The following is a 19907-nucleotide window of genomic DNA, read 5'->3' as shown; positions in this document are numbered from 1 at the left end:
ATCCGATCTTAAAATAATCGGACTTTCATTTTGCTCATGTCAGGACGAGATTCTCTTCCTGTTCCTAACATGACCATGGGGCACTTAAGGGCGTCATATGGGCCTCTCCCCCGATCCGATCTTAAAATAATCGACTTTCATTTTGCTCATGTCAGGATGAGGTTCTTTTCCTTTCCTAACATGACCTTGTTTCGATTGTTTAAAGGGGTTATCCCCAGTCGTAATAAGTCAATGCCAAAAGGGAAAGACATGCAAAGTCGAAAGGAATTTTGATTCAAAGCAAAGTCGTTAGTAGTACATTTACAGGTTTTTCGAGTCCCATAGTCGTGGAAGGTCTGCTCCTCCTCGAGGTCCTCCGGTGATGGAGTTGATGGTCCCGATCGGAGGCCGATCTCCGGGCTGCTCTTCCCTCCTTGGCAGTTCAGGTTGCTGCAGGGCTCTTGGTCGATCCTCTCTGCCTTCAGGTCGGCGTCGAATGAACCTGTCGAGCCGACCTCGCCTGATGAGCTCCTCGATCTCATCCCGGAGCTGAATGCACTCCTCTGTATCGTGGCCACGGTCATGATGGTAGAGGTAGAACTTGTTAGGATTGTGCTTCCCAGGGTGTGTACGCATCCTTTCCGACCTTGGCAGCTGCTCCCTGACCTCCATCAGCACTTGGGTTTTTGAGCTCCTTAAGATAATAAGTTCGGGTTGGACTACTTCTTTGACCTCATACGGGCCTTCCCAATTTGGGGCGAGTTTTCCTCGATCCTGAGGTTGCGAGACAGCGGCTCGTCGAAGCACTAGATCTCCTGCTCTAAAGACTTTGTTCTTGACCCGGGCGTTGTAATACCGAGCGACTTTCTGTCTGTAGGCTGCCATTCGAATCTGAGCTATCTCTCGTCTTTCTTTCAGCAGGTCGAGGTTGGCTTTAAGACTTTACAAATTTTGATGTTTGTCGAATGCCACGACCTGCCGATGGGAGTTTAAGCTTAATTGGGATGACGGCCTCCGTACCGAAGGCCAAAGCGAAGGGGGTTTCCCCTGTGGGCAGCCTCTGGGTAGTTCGATACGTCCACAGCACATGATAAAGTTCGTCCGCCCAAATTCCCTTCGCCTTTTCGAGCCTCATCTTAATCTCCTGCAAAAGGGTTCTGTTAGTCACCTCAGCTTCGCCGTTCGTCTGGGGATGGGCTACCGATGTGAAGTTGTGGGAGATGTTTAGATCTTCACAGAATTCGACAAATTTTGCTCCCACAAATTGCCGTCCATTATCAGTGATTAGGGTCCTAGGCAGACCGAACCTACACACGATCGACTTCCAAACGAAATCTTGCACTTTTGCTTCTGTGATTTTTGCTAGTGGTTCGGCTTCAACCCATTTGGTGAAGTAGTCGATCGCTACAAGGAGGAACTTCCTCTGCCCAGACGCCATGGGAAAGGGGCCAAGGATGTCCATCCCCCATTGCACAAAAGGCCATGGGGCACTCAAGGGTGTGAGCTCGGTGGCGGGCTGTCTCTAGACATTAGTATATCTCTGGCATCGATCACACTTTCTGACATATTCAATCGAATCATGATGCATTGTCGGCCAGTAATATCCTTGGCGGAGCAACTTGTGGGATAAAGATCTAGCCCCCAAATGGTTTTCGCAGATTCCTTCATGCACTTCCCACAAGGCATAGTCAGCTTCCGAAGGCCAGAGGCATTTTAAGAGGGGCAAGGAGTATGATCTCTTGTACAATTTATCCTCATAAAGGATGTATCGGGAGGCTTGGTTTCGGAGCTTCCGAGCTTCTTTCGCATCCTGGGAGAGAACTCCATCTCTGAGATAGATTATCAGTGGGTCGACCCAGCTGGGCTCGTGGTCAATTTCCATCACGGGCCGTGACTCTTTTGTACTCGGGCGCTTTAGAACTTCAAAGAGAACGCCTTTGGGCAGTTCGGCCGGAGCCAGCGTTGCCAGCTTGGAGAGAAGGTCAGCCCTGGTATTTTCCAACCTTGGGATCTGTCTGATGTTGAAGCTGCTAAAGGTGGGGAAAAGCTCCTTTACTCTTTCAAGGTATTTGATCATATTGTCCTCCCTGCTTCGTAACTTTCGCTGACTTGTCTCACTACTAGTTGAGAGTCGCTGTGGACCCGGAGCTGATCTATTCCCAGCTCTTTGGTGATCCTTAGTCCTGCGATCAGAGCTTCATATTCCACTCCATTGTTTGTTGCGGGGAACTCAAAATGCAGAGCGTACTCCATGATGATTCCCTCCGGACTGACCAAGATCAGGCCTGCACCTGCGCCTGACATGTTGGAAGACCCATCCACATAGAGGGCCCAAAAGCGATCAGAGGGATCCGCTTCCTCTTTGGGGGAGTTCGGTCGGGACTTCAGGTCGTCAATTTCGCTCTGTTCAGGTTCAGCCTCCTCTGGGATAGTACACTCCACTATGAAATCTGCCAGTATTTGGGCCTTCACTGCTGGCCTAGGTCGAAAGTTGATGTCGAATTCTGTGAGCTCGATCGCCAACTTTGCCATCCTCCCAGAGGCGTCCGCCCGATGCAAAATCACTTTGATCAGTTGATCGGTGAGCAGCATCATGGTGTGCCCTTGAAAGTAGGGCCGGAGCCTCGGGCTGCAATCAACAAGGCGTAAGTCAGTTTTTCTAATTTGGTGTACCTGATCTCGGCATCCCTCAACGCGCGGCTGACGTAGTAGATTGGCCATTGGACTTTCGCTTCTTCTTTGACAAGGACGGCCATGAGAGCCATGGGAGAGACCACCAGGTATAAAAATAGTTTCTCCCTAGGCTCCGGCTTTGCCAACACGGGGGTGAGCTGAGGTAGCTCCTTAGTTCTTTGAACGCCTGTTGGCACTCGGTGGTCCAATAGAAGCTCTTCGACTGCTTGAGGGTTTGAAAGAAGGGTAAGCACCGTTCGGCCGACCTTGCGATGAAGCGATTCAGGGCCGCTATCCTCCCCGTGAGGCGCTGAACCTCTTTTATCGACTTTGGGGCGGCCATCTCCTGGATGGCATAATTTTCTCTGGATTGGCCTCGATCCCGGCCCCGACACCATGAAGCCCAGGAACTTTCCCGAGGTTACTCCGAAAGCGCATTTAGTTGGGTTCAGCTTCATTCTATATTTCTGAGAGCGTCGAAGGTCTCCTCGAGATCGACGATGTGATCTCTGAAAGATTTGCTTTTTACGAGCATATCATCCACGTAGACATCCATATTACGGCCGATCTGCTCCTTGAAGATTTTGTTCACCAACCGTTGGTAGGTTGCGCCCGTATTTTTGAGGCTGAAAGGCATGACCCTGTAACAGTAAAGGCCACGATTGGTGATGAAAGCTGTCTTTTCTTCATCTTCCGATGCCATTCTGATTTGATTATAGCGAAGAATGCATCCATGAAGGTGAGGAGCTCATGGCCCGAGGTCGCATCCACCAGTTGATCGATTCTGGGAAGGGGGTAACTGTCCTTTAGACAAGCCTTATTCAACTTTTTGAAGTCTATGCACATCCTCTACTTGCCGTTTGCTTTTTTGACTAGGACAACATTGGAAATCCAATCAAGATAATTGACTTCCTTAATGAATCCAGCTTTAAGGAGCTTGTCCACTTCCTCGGCTATCGCCTTCTGCCTTTTCGGTGCATGACCTCGGATTTTTTCTTTCATCGGTCGATGCTTTGGATCGATGGCCAGGCGATGCTCCATGACTTCCGTGTCAATCCCGGTATGTCTGCTGGAACCCAGATGAAAATGTCCGCATTCCTTCATAGAAAATCAATGAGGCGCGTCTGCACCTCCTCCCCCAGGTTGGAGCCGATCATCGCTACATGCTCCGCATTCCCGTCATTCAAAGGGATTGGTACCAGATCTTCAATTGGGGCACCCCTTTCTTCGGTGAGGTCATCGCGAGCATCCAATCCATCAACGGGACAGGGGTCAGATTGGTTGCTTCTTTGCAAGGCTATGTTGTAGCAGTGCCTGGCCAGGGCTTGGTCTCCCCGAACCTCTTCGATCCCCTGGTTGGTGGGGAATTTAACTTCAAATGGTAAGTTGATACGACGGCTTGGAGAGCATTGAGGCCAGGTCAGCCGAGGATTGCATTGTAGGCTGACGGCGCCTTCACCACCAAGAAATTCACCAGAGCCCTGGATTGCCTTGGATATCGACCTGCAGCCACAGTCAAAGTTATTATTCCTTCCATCGAACAGTGTCGCCGGTAAACCCTACCAGAGGGGAGCTAATCGGTCTCAAATGGCCGTCAAGGATGGACATTCTTGAAAAGGCATCGTAGAACAAGATGTTGGCCGAGCTTCCATTGTCGACAAGAATGCGACGAACGTCGTAATTTGCTATATTCATGGAAACTACGATCGCGTTGTTATGAGGGAATTGGACTCCCTGAGCATCTTCTTCAGTAAAGATTAGGGGCTCTTCAATCTTTTGCCGCTTGGGGGGTACGGCCGGTACTTGGTCGCTTCCTGTCGGGATCCTCCCGAGATGGTATTGGCGAAATCCGTCGGAGGCTGATTGTCTGACCACTCCATGCCGGCGACCATTGTCGGAGGATGCAGGGCCCAGAAAATAGAGGCGAGACCGGGGCCCGAGATATGGCTGTGGAGGCCGTGGGTGGCCGTGCGGATGCTTCGCGAGAAGACATCGGGCGAGGATCCAGTGGGGGAAAGGAGGGGCGGGTGTCGGAGAAGATGACCGGAGGTGACTCCGTTGAGCGCTCCTTTAAGAACAAGGATACTGTGAAGACACAGCCCTTCCTCTAGCGCCAATCCTGTTGGTGCAAAAATCTGCTTGCATCGGAGAAGCTAGAGTCGAGGGAGTTGCGGTCGCCGTCGGGACCTGCAAAAGAAGTCTAAACCGGAGGTGGGGTTGCTCCGGCAAGACCCTCCGATGCTCAAGTCAGTTCTCTGCCTCAACAAGAATGGAGTGCTCGAACGAAATTTTAGCAGAGTTTCTAGGTAAATGAGAGCTTATAGAATAACATATCTGGGGTTCCCCTTTTATAGATGGAGGGGGCAACAAATTGATAGCGACGCCTGTAACCGTCTGGCAGTGGGCCACCCAGAGTCAGGAGGAATTTATTGTGGAGGGTAGTGGAGTGGGATCGTGGCTATCGCCGTGGCTCGCCATGTGGAATCAGTTACGGGGAGTGGAGCAGCGTTCGCTGTTGTGACTCATCAGGGAGTGGTGGAATCGCACAGAATCCACCGCAGGGAGTGGAGCAGAATCGTAGCCGTTAATACGGCCTGCCAGGGAGTAATGGAGCTGTGTAGGGTCCGCCGCAGGGAGTGGAGCAGTGTTGTCCATTATTGTGGCCTGCCAGGGGGTCCAGACTTGTCGGTCGAAGTTCGGTTGGAGTCGGTAGCGAGGTCTGGTACCCATAGGAGTTTGGGCGAGGTCTTCCCGCAGTCAGAATAGAAGACGGAGTCTGGCTTCCGTAGAAGTCCGGGAGGAGGCTACTTGCGGTTGAAGTCATGGGCGGAGTCCGACTCCCGTAGGAGTTCGGATGAAGTCTATCTGCAGCCGTTGGAGTCGAGGACGGAGCCCGACTCCCGTAGGAATTCGGGCGAAGTTTTCTTGCAATTAAAATCAAAGGTGAAGTCCGGCTCCCGTAGGAGTCCGGACAAGGCTTACCAGTAGTTGAACTTGAGGACGGAGCCCGGCTCCCATAGGAGTCCGGGTGGAGTCTTCCTGCAATTAAAGTCAGGTGCGAAGTCCGGCTCCCGTAGGAGTCCGGACGGAGCTTACCAGCAGTTGAAGTTGGCGATGGAGCCCGACTCCCGTAGGAGTCCGGGTGGAGTCCTCCTTGCGGTTGAAGTCGTGGATGGAGCTCGGCTCCCGTAGGAGTCCGAGCAGAGTCTTCCTGTAATTAAATTCAGGTGCGAAGTCTGGCTCCCGTAGGACTCCGGACGGAGCTTACCAGCAGTTGAAGTTGGTGACGGAGCCCGGCTCCCGTAGGAGTCTGGGTGGAGTCCTCCTTGCGGTTGAAGTCATAGACGGAGCTCGGCTCCCGTAGGAGTCCGAGCAGAGTCTTCCTGCAATTAAAGTCAGGTGCGAAGTCGGCTCCCGTAGGAGTTCGGACGGAGCTTACCAGTAGTTGAAGTTGGTGATGGAGTCCGACTCCCGTAGGAGTCCGGGCGGAGTCCTCCTTGCGGTTGAAGTCATGGACGGAGCCCGACTGCCATAGGAGTCCGGGCGGAGTCTTCCTGCAATTAAAGTCAGGTGCGAAGTCCGGCTCTCGTAGGAGTCCGGACGGAGCTTACCAGCAGTTGAAGTTGGTGACAGAGCCCGGCTCCCATAGGGGTCCGGGCGGAGTCCTCCTTGCGGTTGAAGTCGTGGATGGAGTCCGGCTCCCATAGGAGTCTGGGCGGAGTCTTCCTGCAATTAAAGTCAGGTGCGAAGTCCGGCTCCCGTAGGAGTCCGGACGGAGCTTACCAGCAGTTGAAGTTGGTGACAGGGCCCGACCCCGTAGGAGTCCGGGCGAAGTCCTCCTTGCGGTTGAAGTCGTGGACGGAACCCGGCTCCCGTAGGAGTCCGGGTGGAGTCTTCCTGCAATTAAAGTCAGGTGCGAAGTCCAGCTCCCGTAGGAGTCCGGACAGAGCTTACCAGCAGTTGAAGTTGGTGATGGAGCCCGGCTCCCGTAGGAGTCTGGGCGGAATCTTTCTGCAATTAAAGTCAGGTGCGAAGTCCGACTCCCGTAGGAGTCCGGATGGAGCTTACCAGCAGTGGAAGTTGGTGACGGGGCCCGACCCCCGTAGGAGTCCGAGCAGAGTCTTCCTTGCAGTTGAAGTCGTGGGCGGAGTCCGGCTCCGTAGGAGTTCGGGCGGAGCGATGGGAGTTCACCAACAACAGTAGAAAGTTGGAAGAGACTTGCGAGGGTCAATCCTGCCAAGAACTTCGACCGAGGATATTTTATACCCAACAATGTACATATACAAAAAATGAGCACAACCATCAATAGACTGACGATTGGCTTTGGGACACTATTCCAACAATCTCTCACTTGGCCTAAAGTCAATCGGTGCAGTATCTAATACCCATCTTTGACTTGTAGTTGTCGAACTCCTTCACTGCAATGGCTTTAGTGAATGGGTCGGCCAGGTTCTCCTTTTCATCGATCTTTTGAAGATCGACGTCACCTCGATCCACAATTTCTCGGATGAGATGGTAGCGGCGCAGAATATGCTTCGTCCACTGGTGTGCCTTTGGTTCCTTCGCCTGAGCAATGGCTCCAGAGCTATCACAGTAGAGCAGAACTGGACCAACAAGGGACGGTGCTACTCTGAGCTCGATGATGAATTTCCTCAGGCACACCGCTTCTTTGGCAGCATCTGATGCAACGACATACTCCGCCTCATAAACTGAATCAGCCACTGTGTGCTGCTTGAAACTTTTCCAGCAGATAGCCCCACCATTAAGGGTAAAAATAAATCCCGACACACTTTTGCTGTCATCGTGATCAGACTAAAAATTAGAGTCTGTAAACCCTATAAGTCTCAAGTCTGATTCACCATAAACAAGCCACTGGTCTTTAGTATTTCTTAAATACTTCAGGATGGTTTTAACAACCTTCCAGTGATTCTCCCCTAGATCAGATTGGTATCTACTCACTACCCCTAGTGAGTATGCCACATCTGGTCGTGTACATGTCATGGCGTACATGATAGATCTCACTGTCGAAGCATATGGAATCCTACCCATACGCTCTCTCTCTTGAGGTGTTGTCGGACAATCCCTCTTCGAGAGAGAAATTCCATGGCCTATCGGAAGATAGCCTTTCTTAGAATTATCCATGCTGAACCTCTTCAGCATAGTATCAATGTATGTGGACTGTGATAAACCAAGCAACCTTTTAGATCTATCCCTATAGATCCTCATCCCTAGGATGTAGGAAGCTTCTCTCAGATCCTTCATGGAGAACTGTGACGATAGCCAAATCTTTATTTCCTGTAATGCAGGGACATCATTCCGATTAAGAGAATATCATCCACATACAATACAAGAAATACTACTATTAGACCATTAGCCCACTTATAAATGCAGGGCTCTTCTCCGTTCTTAATGAAGCCATACATCTTGATCGTCTTATCAAAATGTATGTTCCAACTCCGTGATGCCTGCTTAAGTCCATAAATGGACCTCTGTAGCCTGCACACCTTAGACTCATCTGTGGATGTGAATCCTTCAGGTTGTATCATATACACCTCTTCATCCAGCTCTCCATTTGGGAAAGCTGTCTTCACATCCATCTACCAGATTTCATAGTCCAGATGGGCAGCTATAGCAAGCATAATCCGAATGGATTTGAGCATTGCCACAGGAGAAAATATCTCATCATAGTCTATACCAAAACGTTGACGATATCCCTTGGCAACCAGATAGGCTTTATAGGTTTCCACCTTTCCATCTGTGCCTCTCTACCTCTTGAAGACCCACTTACACCCTATGGGTTTTACTCCTTCGGGTGGGTCAACCAATGTCCACACATCGTTGACCTTCATGGACTCCATTTTGGATTTCATGGCCTCTAGCCATTTCTCAGAGTCGGATCTCTGCATTGCATCCATGTAGGTGATCGGATCCTCATCATTTTCATCAAGTTCGATAGGATCGTCATCTCGAACCAAGAAATCAGAGTATCTATCCGGTTGACGTGGTACTCTACCAGATCGCCTTAAGGTGCTTGAACAATGGACTCTGGATCTGATCTAATCAAATCTGATTCAGGTTCAGCAACTTGTGTCGATTTTTCCACCTGTCGAACTTCGTCAAGTTCGACCTTAGAGGCAACAGTCCCTTCACCAAGGAACTTCTTTTTCAAAAAGATTGCCTTAAGGCTGATAAATACTTTTTGCTCATCAGCTAGGTAGAAGTAATACCCTTTGGTCTCTTTTGGGTACCCTATAAAATTACACTTGTTAGACCTAGGTCCAACCTTGTCCGTAATTAAATGTTTAACATAAGTCGGACACCCCAAACCCTAAGGTGCGAGAGTACTGGCTTACGTCCTATCCATATCTCATATGGTGTTTTGGTTACAGACTTACTCGAAACTCTATTTAGAAGGTAACAAGCTGATTCGAGTGCATATCCCAGAGGGAGATCGGCAGACCAGCAAACTCCATCATGGATCGAACCATGTCCAACAAGGTCCGATTCCTCCTTTCAGACACACCATTATGCTGTAGTGTTCCAGGAGGTATCCACTGAGAGAGAATCCCATTCTCCTCAAGATATGTCAGAAAATCATTGAAAAGGTATTCACCTCCTCGATCAGATCGAAGAGTTTTAATACACTTTCTAGTTTTTTTTCTACCTCATTTCGGAATAGTTTGAACATTTCAAATGACTCTGACTTATGCTTCATTAAATAGACATACCCATACCTTGATAGGTCATCTGTGAAGGTTATGAAGTAGAAATATCCACCTCTTGCACTTGAGCTAATGGGTCCACATACATCAGAATGTTCTAGACCCAAGAGTTCACTGGCTCGCTCACTTTTTTCAGTAAAAAGTGATTTGGTCATTTTATCAAGAAGACAGTACTCACAGGTTGGAAGTGATTCACAATCACCTACTTCAAGAATTCCTTCTTGAGCCAACCTGTTTATCATGTTCTTATTGATATGACCTAGCTTACAGTGCCAAAGGTAGACTTCTGACACCTTATCTATTCTAGGGCATTTACCGAAGGTTTGAACCACATTAACAGGTTGTGATAGAAAGTAAATTCTATTATTAAGTTATCCAACAAATATTGTAACACCATTCAAAATGATATTGCAAATGTTTCCTTTTATTAAAAATGGATAACCGTTTATGGCCAAAAGGCCTACAGAAATAATATTTAATAAAAAGCTTGGACAATAGTGACATTCATTCAGAATTATGTTTCGAGAATTGATTACAAGGTTCATGATTCCTAATGCTAGAACTAGAACTTTGCTTCCATCTCCAACATTCAGGAGCCTCTCGCCTTCATCAAATCTCCTACTGACCTGCAGACCCTGCATCGAATTGCAAATATGATAAGGGCTTACGGTATCCAATATCCAGGCAGTAGTATCATAAAGGAAAAAGTTGTAAGGTGTTATCATATAAGTACCTTGCTTCTTCTTCGGCCTATTCGGATCCAGGGAGGTAATGTACAGAGGACAGTTCCTCTTTCAGTGCCCCAGCATCTTACAATAGAAGTACTCCACCTGGCTCTGGTTGGGCTTGCACTTCTTAGTCTGACCCTGTGCAGACGTCCCAGCATGCAGCTGCACCTTCTTATTCTTCTTCTTCTTGTTCTTATTCTTCCTTTTCTTAAAGGGTCGACGACCAGAAAAAGACCCTCCCACAACATTCACCGACTCCTTATGGAGCTGGTGATCCTTCTCAAAGTTCTGCAGCAACCCCAACAAGCCATGGTAGTTCACTGCAGGCTTTGTCATCCGAAAATGAGTAAGGAAAGGGAGAAAGGACTTGGGCAATGAATTAAGGATCGCATCCTTACCGAGCTGCTCAAGCAAGGAAAAGCCCAGTTTACTTAGGCGCTCAATTATTTCGATCATGTACAGTACATGATCAGTGACTGAGGCTCCATCCCTCATCCGAGCATTGAAAATGGCACAACTAGTTTTGTGCCTTTCAATGTCGTCAGGCATGCCAAAGGAGTCGTTCAACATTTGAAGCATCTCCTGTGGCTGGGCATTCTCGAAGCTGTGGCTGAACTCATCATTCATTGCCCCCAGCATTATGCACCGAACGGTAGTGCAGTCGTTGAGCCACTTCTGATAAGTATCTCAGACCGTCCCTCTAACGTTCGGGGCTGGCTGCTCAGGTGCCAGATCCGTTACTACATAAAGATCCGCTCATGCTCAAGGATGATTTTTAATTTTCGATATCAGCTATCGAAATTAGGTCCCATGAGCTTGTCATTATCTAATAATGATCGGAGCGATAGGGTAGTGGCCATAGCTGCATAAAGGAAAATCAGACCTCTATTAGTACATAAATTATAAATACTAAAGACTTGGACTTTAGTCTAAAGTTTCTCTCAGTATTTTTACGAACTGGTAGCCTCAACCTCCAATTTGAGGAATTATTTTAATTTCTTAGTGGGTACTAGAATCCACACAAACTACACACGAGCCCAACTTTGGTTGGTCAACCCATGTGCATCTATGGGTAGGTTCATAACCAGTTGTTTCTCTAAACAACTTCTAGTAATTGATTTTGCCCCAGAACCTAATCAGTAGGCTTTGGCCTCCACAGAAAAGATCTGATTAGGTCCAACCATTAACACGATTTGACTTGGTGAATCAGACAAATAAATGATCAGGCCCGACTTTGGCCGGCCAACCTGACAACCATCAGAAAGACTCAAACCAAATTATCATATTATGAATGATAATTTCATTAGTCAATAAGCACCAGGCCTTTGGGCCTCCAATGATTATTAAACTAATAGACTCATTATCACTCACTTAATGGGAGGCTATGACTTAGTTATCAATATAACTTAATCATTTTTAGGGACCTAATATTTTTGAGGATTTTATTAAAGGATAGATGAGAAGAAAATATCCAGCCAATTTCAATCCTCCCACTGACTTCACCAAGTCAGACTAAAAAAAAAGATTTAATTAAAGCTGGCATTAGGAGCACCTAAATCAGTCAAACTGATTTACCTAATGACATCGGTGAGCCCTAATCACCAAGTGATCTAATCAAAACCTAATTCGCCAGGTTGGCCAGGTAAGTGAGATCAGTGGTGAGGATAAGCCATTAACTCGTCAGAGATCAAATCACTACGAGTAGCTCCCGCTTAAAAACCACTGGTCAAATTGCCAAACTTACCTTAGACACCAACCGGTTCATTAGTTTTAATTTGATCAACTTAGTAAATAGGGTTCCACCGCGTAGCCATGAATTAAGTCCATCTTGGTCTAGTTAAAGACATGGACCCATTCAACTACAACTATTGGAGTTGAGTCTAGAGTATCCTTGACCTAATCTAATTCAACTTTTGATTAGATTTGACCAATTACTCTAATTTAGTCAATTTCTTTAAGCTAACCTTAGGTCTAACCCAATTATGGACCTAATCCACCTAACCTATTGAGCCATAAGTTTATGCAATTATCTTAGGTCTTAATTCACAATTATAGACCTACAAGACAACACTTAATTCTTTTAATTAAGTATTTGGACTAATGGGTCAGGGTTTGGCATTTTGAAAATAATTTTCAAATTTGAAAGGTTTTATTTTCTGTTCACCAAATATGTTGACTCATTTCACAAATAGATCAGCACATTTCATAAATAGCAATCCTATTGCTAATTACATAACAGAAAATAACTCACTCAAAATAAATCATGAATATTCTTTTAGATCTAATTTAACACATTCATGATAAATTTTATAATTGAACCTTTACAATTAATTCTTTCACTGCTTCATCTGCATGGGATATAATTGCAGCGGCACCCCTACCGCCATAGGAGACCCCATCGAATGGGAGGAGAGGACCTTTAAATCCTACTTTTCTCCTATGATCGGACGGCCATGGCAACCAACCCAATTCGATTACTTGCTACTTGGATCAAGCATATCTAAATATATCAATTTAAAAATTTAAATTTCAAATTTCAAATTTTAAATTTTAAATTTCAAATTTTAAACAAATTTCAATTTTCAAATTTTCAAATTTTGAATTTCAAATTTTGAATTTTAAATTTTGAATTTCAAATTTGAAAATTTAACCAAATTTCAAATTTCAAATTTTTGAATTTTGAATTTTGAATTTCAAATTTCAAAATTCAAATTTCAAATTTTGAACGTCAAATTTTTTAATTTTGAATTTCGAACAACTTTCAAATTTTAAATTTTAAATTTCAAATTTTAAATTTAAACTTTTAGATTACAACTTAATCTATGCATGCAAATTTATATATCATATCTAAGAACCCGCTCTGATACTATTTGTGGAGAAAATACAGTGTAGGGGTAAAATGATAATTTTAAATTTTTTTCAAAATTATGATTTTACAGCAGAAAAATATTAATTAATCTAATTAATTAACATAAATTTATCCTACACTAGGATCTAAATATGATATATAGTGTGTATTCATTTAAATTTGAATTTCAAATTCAAACAGTAAACACTTTACTGTAATGTGTTCAGAACACAATACCTTTGTGCGGGTAGTAGAGCACCACAATCTGATCACCATCGGGAGAGTCTGATCATCACGATGCAGCCATACAGTATGTCTGGCCTCTACGGATCATCAACATGAAGCTTTCGGTCTGATCGACTCCTCATGAGTGCTAGCTCATTGTAGAGCTCTTTTGACGGTCGATGCTGTTCAAACTCTTTCGATCGATATCTGTCGATTCTTCGGATGCTCTGGATCATCAACAGACATGCTTGAGAGGATGTTGAAGATCTTTCTAATATTTTATGGGCTCACGATACTCGTAGCTCACTTTCTCACTTCTCGAACCTCAGGCTAAAACTTTAAGAAACTCACCGAAAACCTTGCACCCACTTTTCTTTCTTTTCTCTTGGAAGGATATGAACTTCCTTCTCACGCACAAGACTTCTCACGCCCCAAAATTTTTCTCCAAAAATCTTCCTAGCACGCCCCACTCTTCTCCTCCTTTTATAACCACGTCAAACGTCTTATCCAAAAGAAAACATAAAGATGAGTAATTGCACATTTGAATTCAAATCAAAATTTGAATTCAAATGGACACCAACTCATCCCTTATCCACTAAAGGCGTGAGGCATGGCTTAAATTGTGCATGGAGTGATTTCATGAGAAACCATTTCTCATGTAATAAATGAGGCATAAAAAAGGGATAAGGTGCAAAGATTGATTGCCCATTCAAATTCAAACTTTATTTTGAATTTGAATGGCCAACCAATCATCCTTATCCATTCATATGGCACATTAAAGTGGGGCGTGGAGAGGGCTTGGTGTGAGAAAATAATTTATGAGAAGTTTCTTCTCATGAATTCAAATGGGTGCAATGGAAGTGAGGTGGCGCATAGAGATTGGGTCAAGGTGGTTTAATTATTTAAACCAACCTAATTGAACCAAATAAGTTAGGTCCAATTAGACTAATTTAAACCCAACTAAATTAAATTTAATTAGGCTCAATAAAATTCTAATCAAATCAGGAATTGATTAAGTCCAACCCCTGATCAAATCAGGGACCAAACCATCTCGACGATTAGGTCAACTCTTAACCTAATCGAGTCAAACCCAACTGAATCCAATTCAATTGGACTTGATCCAAAAATAATTACTCAATCAAATTGAGTTAATTAGTTATCAAATCACTAATTAAACCTCTCATAAATACTGAGTCCAAATTCGATGGGCAATCAGGCATCAGAATTCATCGATATGTAACCCTGATCGAAAAGTCCCAACCAGTGGGACTCTTGACCCCGGTACCCATAATGTGTGGAACTCGTGATCAGAGAATTCTGATTCTCGATCACTGAGTCCCAAACATATAGGATTCTACATCAGCCATCAGATCAGATAGGAACCTCTAATGTGTGTGACCCCGCAGGTTCGAACCTAAGTCGGTAGCACAGGAACCAATTCCTGTACTAATCGAAGTGACCATCTAGCAATGGTACCCGACATCCGGATAGGTCGAATAGTCGCAATCGCAACACTCAGAACCTACATGAATATGGTTACTGTATAATTCATCCTTTTGACCCCTGTGTTTAAGATGACTCATGGTTAAACTGTCAACCCTGATCAGATCATCCGAATCATACTCAACTCAAACAGTCCTGTGACTCCTCACAAGGACTACCCTGGCCAAGGTTTTGCAAATTAAAACATGACTGTACACAGCTCCTAAACTGGAGTGGTCAATCTCATCTTGACACACGCACTGACAAATCAAGTACTTGACTACACCCAGCAGCCTTCCGTCACTGAATTAGAAATTCAGGTAGTCCAGTGCCTAAGTGCAGTGAGTTGCTTGCAAGTCACCATGGCGGTCTCAGATCGAAGGAACATTTATACCCATATTCCATCGGAGCAAATCTTGATAGCAGAAAAAGCTCCAGTGTCGGTCACGTTCAGTGTAGATATACCTTTACATCTTACCTGTATGCCATACCAGTGTCTCCACACTCATTGGTTAAGAGGACAACCAACCTATATGGCACACAACGACCTATGCTTGATAAACGTTGTCGTCCTTGGTAAAAACGTATCATTTGGTCGCAAACAGATTTAAGGACTAAACGACAAATCCTCCTTTGTCGAGTCTAAATAGTCATAAGGACTTCACCACAACATAGAAGTTCATTAGAAGATGAAATATTTTGTGATGAAAAATACCAAAATAATTTTTATTAATTCATAATTCTTGTACATATATAAAAAATGAGCACAACCGTCAACAGGCTGACGATTGACTTCGGGACACTATTCCCAACAGTGCATCTGTGGATAGGTTCATAACCAGTTGTTTCTCTAAACAACTTCTAGTAATTGATTTTTCTCTAGAACCTAATCAGTAGGCTTTGGCCTCCACTGAAAAGATCTGGTTAGATCCAACCATTAACATGATTTGATTTGGTGAATCGGACCAATAAATGATCAAGCCTGACTTTGATCGGCCAACCTGATCACCATCAGAAAGACTCAAACCAAATTATCATATTATGAATGATAATTCCATTAGTCAATAAGCACCAGACCTTTGGGCCTCCAATGATTATTAAACTAATGGACTCATTATCACTCACTTAATGGGAGGCTATGACTTAGTTATCAATATAACTTAATCATTTTTAGGGACTTAATAATTTTTTTTTTTGAGGATTTTATTAAAGGATAGATAAGAAAAAAATATCCAGCTAATTTCAATCCTCCCACTGACTTCACCAAGTTAGATTAAAAAAGATTTAATTAAAGCTGGCATTAGGAACACCTAAATCTGTCAAACTGATTTACCTAATGACATGGGTGAGCCCTAATCACCAAGTGATCTAATCAAAACCTAATTCACCAGGTTGGTCAGGTAAGTGAGATCAGTGGTGGGGATAAGCCATTAACTCGTCAGAGATCAAATCACTGCGAGTAGCTCCCGCTTAAAAATCACTGGTCAAATTGCCAAACTTACCTTAGACACCAACCGGTTCATTAGTTTTAATTTGATCAACTTAGTAAATAGGGTTCCACCACGTAGCCATGAATTAAGTCCATCTTGGTCTAATTAAAGACATGGACCCATTCAACTACAACTATTGGAGTTGAGTCTAGAGTATCCTTGACCTAATCTAATTCAATTTTTGATTAGATTTGATCAATTACTCTAATTTAATCCATTTCTTTAAGCTAATCTTAGGTCTAACCCAATTATGGACCTAATCCATCTAACCCATTGACCCACAAGTTTATGCAATTATCTTAGGTCTTAATTCATAATTTTAGACCTACTAGACAATACTTAATTCTTTTAATTAAGTATTTGGACTGATGGGTCAGGGTTTGGCATTTCAAAAATAATTTTTAAATTTGAAAGGTTTTATTTTTTGTTCATCAAATATGTTGACTTATTTCACAAATAGATCAGCACATTTCATAAATAGTAATCTTATTGCTAATTACATAACAAAAAATAACTCAATCAAAATAAATCATGAATATTCCTTTAGATATAATCTAACACATTCATGATAAATTTCACAATTGAACCTTTACAATTAATTCCTTTCGCTGCTTCATCTGCATGGGATATAATTACAGCGGCACCCCTACTGCCATAGGAGACCCCATCGAATGGGAGGAGAGGGCCTTTAAATCTTACTTTTCTCCTATGATCGGATGGCCATGGCAACCAACCCAATTCGATTACTTGCTACTTGGATCAAGTATATCTAAATATACCAATTTCAAAATTTAAATTTTAAATTTCAAATTTCAAATTTTAAATTTTAAATTTCAAATTTCAAATAATTTTAAATTTTTAAATTTCAAATTTTAAATTTTAAATTTTGAATTTTAAATTTTTGAATTTTGAATTTTGAATTTCAAATTTTAAAATTCAAATTTTAAATTTTGAATTTCAAATTTTTGAATTTGAATTTCGAACAACTTTCAAAATTCAAAATTTAAATTTTTAAATTTCAAATTTCAAATTTAAACTTTTAGATTACAACTTAATCTACGCATGCAAATATATATATCATATCTAAGAACCTGCTCTGATACCATTTGTGGGAAAATTCAGTGCAGGGGTAAAATGGTAATTTTAAAACTTTTTCAAAATCATGATTTTATAATGGAAAAATATTAATTAATCTAATTAATTAACAAAAATTTATCCTACACTAGGATCTAAATATGATATATAGCATGCATATATTTAAATTTGAAATTCGAATTTGAACAATAAACACTTTATTGTAATGTGTTCAAAACACAATATCCTTGTGTGGGTAGTAGATCGCCACAATCTGATCACCGTCGGGAGAGTCTGATCATCGTGATGCAGCCACATAGCATGTCTGGCCTCTGCGGATCATCCACACGAAGCTCTCGGTCTGATCGACTCTTCACGAGTGCTAGCTCGTTGTAGAGCTCTTTTGACAGTCGATGCTGATCGAACTCCTTCGATCGATGTCTGTCGATTCTTCGGATACTTTGGATCATCAACAGACATGCTTGAGAGGATGTTGAAGATCTTTCTGAGATTTTGTGCGCTCACGACACTCGTAGCTCACTTTCTCACTTCCCGAACCCAGGCTAAAACTCTAGGAAACTCACCGAAAACCTTGCACCCACTTTTTTTTCTTTTCTTTCTTTTTCTCTTAGAAGGATATGGACTTCCTTCTCACACACAAGACTTCTCACATCCTAAAATTTTTCTCCAAAAATCTTCTTCTTGCATGCCCCACTTTTCTCCTCCTTTTATAACAACGTCAAATGTCTTATCCAAAAGAAAGGATAAAGATGAGTAATTGCACATTTGAATTCAAATCAAATTTTGAATTCAAATGGACACCAACTCATCCCTTATCCACTAAAGGTGTGAGGCGTGGCTTAAATTATGCATGGAGTGATTTCATGAGAAATTTTTTCTCATGTAATAAATGGGGCATAAAAAAAGGGATAAGGCACAAAGATTGATTGCCCATTCAAATTCAAACTTTATTTTGAATTTGAATAGCCAACCAATCATCCTTATCCATTCATATGGCACATTAAAGTGGGGCATGGAGAGGGCTTGGCATGAGAAAAAAATTTATGAAAAGTTTCTTCTCATGAATTCAAATGGGTGCAATGGAAGTGAGGTGGCGCATGGAGATTGGGTCAAGGTGGTTTAATTATTTAAACCAACCTAATTGAACCAAATAAGTTAGGTCCAATTAGACTAATTTAAACTTAACTTAATTAGGCTTAATTAGGCTTAATAAAATCCTAATCAAATCAGGAATCGACTAAGCCCAACCCCTGATCAAATCAGGGATCAAACCATCTTGACGATTAGGTCAACTCTTAACCTAATCGGGTCAAACCCAACTGAATCCAATTCAATTGGACTTGATCCAAAAATAATTACTAAATCAATTGAATTAATTAATGATCAAATCACTAATTAAACCTCTCATAAATACTGAGTCCAAATTCGATGGGCAATTGGGCATCAGAATTCATCGATATGTAACCCTGATCGAAAAGTCCCAACCAGTGGGACTCTTAACCTCGGTACCCATAATGTGTGAAACTCATGATCAGAGAATCCTGATTCTCAATCATCGAGTCTCAAACATGTAGGATTCTACATCAGCCATCAGATCAGATAGGAACCTCTAATGTGTGTGACCCCACAGGTTCGAACCTAAGTCGGTAGCACAGGAACCAATTCCTGTACTAATCGAAGTGACCATCTAGCAATGGTACCCGACATTCGGATAGGTCGAAGAGTCACAATCGCAATACTCAGAACCAAAATGAATATGGTTACTGTATAATTCATCCTTTTGACCCCTGTGTTCAGGATAACTCAGGGTTAAACTGTCAACCCTGATCAGATCATCCGAATCGTGCTCAACTCAAACAGTCCTATGACTCCTCACAAGGACTACCCCGATCAAGATTTTGATAAATTGAAACACGACTGTATACAGCTCCTAAACTGGAGTGGTCAATCCCATCTTGACACACGCACCGACAAGTCAAGTACTTGACTACACCCAGTAGCCTTCCATCACTGAATTAAAAATTCAAGTAGTCCAGTGCCTAAGTGCAGTGAGTTGCATGCAAGTCACCGTGGCGGTCTCAGGTCGGAGGGATATTTATACGCATATTCCATCGGAGCAAATCTTGACAGCAGAAATAGCTCCGGAGTCGGTCATGTTCAGTGCAGATGTACCCTTACATCTCACCTGTTTGCCATACCAGTATCTCCACACTCATTGGTTAAGAAGACAACCAACCTATATAGCACACAACGACCTATGCTTGATAAACATTGTTGTCCTTGGTAACAACGTATCATTTGGTCGTGAATAGATTTAAGGACTAAAGGACAAATCCTCCTTTATCGAGTCTAAATAGTCCTAAGGACTTCACCACAACATAAGAGTTCATTAGAAGATGAAACATTTTGTGATGAAAAATATCAAAATAATTTTTATTAATTCATAATTCATGTACATATATAAAAATGAGCACAACCGTCAACAGGCTGATGATTGACTTTGGGACATTATTCCCAATATTCCGATATCCAATATCCAGGCAGAAGTATCACATATAGAAAAGTTGCAAGGTGTTATCATATAATTACCTTGCTTCTTCTTCGGCCTGTTTGGGTCCAGGGAGGCAATGTATAGAGGATAGTTTCTCTTCCAGTGCCCCTGCTT

Source organism: Elaeis guineensis, chromosome 9 (genome assembly GCF_000442705.2).
Source record: "Elaeis guineensis isolate ETL-2024a chromosome 9, EG11, whole genome shotgun sequence".
In the NCBI taxonomy this organism is placed as follows: domain Eukaryota; kingdom Viridiplantae; phylum Streptophyta; class Magnoliopsida; order Arecales; family Arecaceae; genus Elaeis; species Elaeis guineensis.
This window is presented reverse-complemented; position numbering follows the sequence as displayed.